This window comes from Lepidothrix coronata, unplaced genomic scaffold, assembly GCF_001604755.1.
Source record: "Lepidothrix coronata isolate B3197 unplaced genomic scaffold, Lepidothrix_coronata-1.0 Scaffold210, whole genome shotgun sequence".
NCBI classification, from domain to species: domain Eukaryota; kingdom Metazoa; phylum Chordata; class Aves; order Passeriformes; family Pipridae; genus Lepidothrix; species Lepidothrix coronata.
In genome coordinates, this window is record NW_016690390.1 from 964113 (window position 1) to 969359 (window position 5247).

The 5247-nt window shown below is 44.2% G+C and overlaps 1 long non-coding RNA gene across 1 annotated transcript; it reads right to left on the reverse strand.

Moving 5' to 3' along the window:
• Positions 1–227: 227 nt before the first annotated feature.
• On the reverse strand, positions 228–5124 carry LOC108506234. Its single transcript, XR_001877725.1, has 3 exons — positions 2746–5124; positions 1478–1558; positions 228–324 (listed from the first exon to the last, which is right to left on the reverse strand). It is a non-coding gene; the product is annotated as an uncharacterized LOC108506234 (long non-coding RNA).
• Between the last annotated feature and the right edge of the window lie 123 nt (positions 5125–5247).

A 5247-nucleotide genomic window follows, 5' to 3' on the forward strand; every position in this document is an offset into this window, starting at 1 on the left:
TCTGACTTGGTGTTTCTGCTCCCTCAGGTCCCACACAGGACAGCAGCTGGACCCACGACTGATCCCTCTGTGGTCCCACCACTGGCTGTGAAATCAGCAAAGCACTTTTAAGAATGCACCAATCCTTGTTATGCCAGGGGGAAATGACAAGAACACTAGGAATAACCCCATCTGGAAAACATGGTATTTGGCCTCCCAGCCTTGTTGAAGGTCCAGGTAAAAGGAGACTTCAATCAATTCCCTCCAGACTCGCTTCAGAAATTTCCCTTTCTCATCTAAAGACAGTGCCCAGAGTGGGCTCCAATGTCCTGGAACACCTGGAGTCTATAAAACAGATTGAAAAAAAAAAATCAGTGTTTGAACTATAAGGGGATAAAGATCACTGTCTCTACTGGGAGATGTCTGTACTAGAGGATGACTCAGTCCCTCACCTATGTACTGGGTCCTGTTATATTTGGATACTCCCCTCTTCCTTCTGCCCCCCTATTTAGGGAGAGAAGCAAAAATTCCTTACATTGTCTTAAATTTCATCTTTTGAGGGCTTAGTGTTTCGTGCTTAACCTCCACTAAATAACAAACAAATAGTGTCCTGCTCCAGAAAAAGTTTTAAGCTTTATTATGCATCAATCCCAATTTTAATCTTTAATGGTCTGTGATTAAAAACAGCACCAAAGGGTGTCTGAGGCCCCTTCCTGGGCTGGAATTGCTGGTTCTGAGTGCCCGATTTCATGTCTTGTGTTTCAGAAAAGTCCCAGGATGAGGTGTTTTTTAAAGGAAGATACTGGGGAAATCTTGAAACTGCTCCCACCTGTGCTCCCTGCCAGGTTATTGTGTGACCCACAATTCACAAACCAAGAGGCAGCAAAAGCTTAAAAAGTAGCTCAGGGTGACAGCAGCAGAACACACAGTAACTGCTGGTGAGCAAGAAATAAAGGATATTAGAGCAACCCAGTAAGTTGGACACAGCTTTAGGACCACCTCCCTAAGTTTGCATAGTGATGCTACAGAAAAATCCACATCCATCACTGAGCCAGAGCCAGTGGGGAAACCCATTTGTTGATTTTTTTTTTTGTTGTTGTTGTTTGGTTTTGTTTTGGTTTTGTTTGTTTGTTTTTAAATTTGAGCCATTTTTAGCTATTTCAGAAATCCCCTACGAATCAGAGAGATCCCTGTACACTTCCAGCCCTGTCCCTGGGCTCTCCACCCTCCTCACACCAGCCACACCCCACCTTGGATGCTGCAGGTCTCCCCATCCTGGTAGTTTTTTGGAAACTGTTCAGCTATAAAAGAATCACAAGGTAATCAGAGTTCTCTGCAATCTTCCTAGGAGCTTTTCCTTCTGAATTCATGATTCTCCCAGAAAAGAGAGGCTGCTTAGCTGTGGGGACTAATGCCTGTCCCCTCCTATGTCTTTCAGATATTCTGTGCTCATGCTCAAATATCCCACTGGCATTATAGTTTTAATTAGGCAACTTACAGACTTCACACAGGCAGAAGCTGCCATTCTTCACCTGCAGAATAATCATCTCCTCTGCCTTTATCAGAAGTTTCCTGTCATCTGTAGGGAGGGAAGAGATGGGAAGGAGACAGACGAGTGACAGGAAAAGGCAGAAAAAGTGGGTCCCTCTTGAAATCAGATAAAATAATGAAAAGATGGTTTTTTTTCTGCTCGTGTGAGGTACAGACAGTAAAACATACTTATACTTCCTGAATGCTGCAGCCAAAACAAGGAGACCTACTGCAAAAATGGAAAGAGAATCTGCTCCTTTCCACCACCATCAGAGAGGTCTGCAGCCTGCTTGAATACGTGTTTTTGGTATAAATTAAGAAATTCAGAAAAATTATGAAGTGGGCAAAGGATCCAGGAGACAGAACAACAGAAAAATTACAGAGTAGTCTGCCACAGTTTTGAATATTATCACAACCATTCCCTGAACAAAATGAACATTTAAAACAATAAATATTAACTCAGGACAGACAGAGGCACTGATGGGGACACCCACACACTTCTCCCCAGGAGTGAGCACCTCACAGGTAGGTCAAGGCAAACCACCTTTACCAATAACCATATTTACTGAAAGCAAAGCAATCTTCCAGCTTTTTGTGTTTTATAACATTGTTTTAATAACCCTGAAATCATGACTTGCACTGGGACCACGTTTTCATCAAGAGAAAATTTACAAGCAACTCGTTTCCAATGCATGGGACAGTAAAAACCAAACACCAGGGGCACACACACACAGAGGACAAAGTGTCATATTCACGTCTAATGAAACACCTTCATTAGAGAGAAGGAAACAGTGGGAGCATGAGGGGTTAAAATGGTCATCTGATGGTCAGCTGGACTGTCTCTGCAGAGGCTGGACTGGTGCTGGAGGATGGAGTCTGGCAACTTGCAGCAATAGTTAACCTGAGCGATTGGTGTATCCGCTGGAGGAAGACACCTAGACCCCACTAGAACATGGGCACGTTAGTCCGTCCTCCCTCAGGAAAGCTACAGTGTGGATGAGTGTTGGAGGCGCCTCTCCCGAATTCCAAGAGCACACTTCTGGAAGAGACCCCTCGGGAAGGAGGGGGATGTGAGAGGACAGAAGCCGGGCTGCTCCCGCGGCCGTTAAGGTTTCACGGGCACATCGCCGCCTCGGGAGCGGCACAAGGACCTGGGTGAGACAGTCCAGGAGACCTGCAGGGAGCTGACACGTCCTGGGCATCTCCTTCTGATCCTGCTAAGTGAGCCACAGACACCTGCAGACATCTGGGGAGCCGCCGTTTCCCTCGGGGCGCTGCGGAAGGCGGCGGACGCCAGGCATCCGTGCAGTTCACACCAAGAGTTCCTTTGAGCTCCACATCCCATTTTTCCAGAACTCCCCTTCCCTGAAACTGGCTCTGCAGGACTTGAGATTGTACATTCAGCATCAATACAGTGAGACAGGGGCACAGCTGGCACCGGACAGCGGGGACTCAGCAGCAGTTCGTGGACAGCGTCAGAGGATCCGTCACCACGGCAACCTTGGATCTGCTTGGATCTGCTCCACACTGTAGCTGCCCACAACCCAAATCCTAAAGGGTTTTCCAATTCCATTTCCAGACTCTTCCAACTCCAATAATTCTTAACATATACAGATATCCATATACAATTTTTTTTTTTAATTAAAAAGCTCCTTCACATACACAATCATATATTGAATTAGCAAGAACAATAATATATTTCTGGAGCAGAAAAAGCGAAAACATCTGCTCTGCCAGTGCCACCCACAAACTAGACAAGGAACTAAGAAGAAGTTTGACAGTTTCAGATCACTTAGGAAACAGAAATTCTCTTGGCCTTAAGACAGGGAGCCATGCAGTGAAGGTGCCATGGAGGGTACAGCAAATGCAATATACAGAAAAAACACAAATTGTTAAAAATGTTCTCCTGTAAAGATTCTGGAGCCACAGGGTGAGTCCTGATCATCAGGAGCTTTCTTTACAATTTGAGAAATACTGAATAGCACTGAAGCAGGAGAATGACACTGAAAATAAAGAGCTATGCCAACAGTAAAAGATTTGATTTTGGTCAAAAGCTGTATTCCCTTTAATATACCAGGGGGATGCTAAATATTGAGTGCATTTGATTTACAAAAAGCCATCACTGCCAACCCCGTGGAAGACTGAAACATCCAACTTCATAAGGGACTTTGATGTCTTGGCAACAAAACCTAAAGACACCAGAACCAAAAGCTTTCCTTGCCAAGGAAAAAATGCCCAACGAAATGCAAACCAAAACACCAAGGAAGGAAAAGAGAAGGAAACTCTCTTCCAAGAGTTACATTAGAAACGACTGGAAGAGTTAAAAAATAGGGAGGTGGGAAGGAGAACAGTAAAAAAGAGCTGTTCAACTTTGGGGCCAGGTCAATAAAATTGGCAGAACAGGCTGCAGACAGGGTTTTTTATCTGTTTCAATAACAGAAGTTACCCCCAAAGCTGAATTTGGGTATTTAAAACTCTATCATACCCACCAGCAAACTGCAACTCTGAAGTTGCCGGGGACCCCCCTGTCCCAAGGGTCTTCCTTATGGAATTATGGTTTATGGACAATCCCAGTGACAGCACAGGTGGTTGTTCAGGACTGGGAACCATTTTCTTATTAATCCAGCTGTCCATGGTAAGTTTTTTCCTTCTCAAATGGACTGGGGGAATGAGTTTCACCAGTACAAACTCGCACCCACCGAGACCCAGGGCCAGCCCTGCTGCACAGCACATTCAGCACCAGTTGCCCCAGTGCCACCAAGGGTCAGGAACTGGTCTGGTGGAGGTGGGAGCAGAACATACACTCAAGTTCAGATGAGGGAGGTGGAGCAAGGTTGGGATCTCCCCAGGAATCCTCGGCCCTTCATCTTCTGTGCCTCAGGTTGGCATGGTTGGGGTAGCGGGACCTTGGAGTGGTTACCCACTGCAAACACCTTCCTCAAGTCAAACCCTGAAAGGCCAAACATGAAAATATTTTGGTGTTCCTACCCCATTGCTCAGCTCAAAAATTTTACTGGCAATTTAGAGACATCCAGGTCCAGAAACTGGGAGGCTCTGGAATGACGGAGCAGGAGAGTCATCTCCAGCCTCGCGGCCTTCGCGGGGCTGACGAGTCACCTACGTTACTGAAGACATGGAAAAATGATAAAAACAGAATTTTAACATAAAAAATGGTTACTGCTGGTTCTGCAGTGCTTTTGGATGTGATGTGCAAAGCGTTCATGGAACAAGCTCATGAGTGTGTCACCAAAAAGCAGAGGGAGCGACCACAGGAGGGGTTTTCCTGGCTTACACGTCATCCTCGTTCAAAGTGAAAGAGTTAAACTTCTTCATGAAATACCTTTACAGATTTAACAACAAATATACTTTTAGTATCCCCTGCATAAAAGAAAAATACACATTATTTCAACAGCCAAGAAAAAACTGCAATTTATTAAGTTTCAAAGAATCTTCGTACTCTTGAAAGCAACTTTCGGTGCATGTTCTTTAACAATCACATTCTATGAGGAGAATAAACATTAAAAGCCACAATTGTTGGTTTTCTTTTTAATCTCAGAGTTACAGACATCTTTAATTCAAAAGGAAAAGGCAAAAAAAAAAAAAAAAAAAAAAAAAAGAAAAAAAAAAAGAAAAAAAAAAAGAAAGAAAAAAAAAAAAAGGAAAGAAACTGATAGAAGGGGCCGGCGACAATTCACGTGTAAATGTTTACTCAAGGACTCTTATTGCATTTTAAAAATT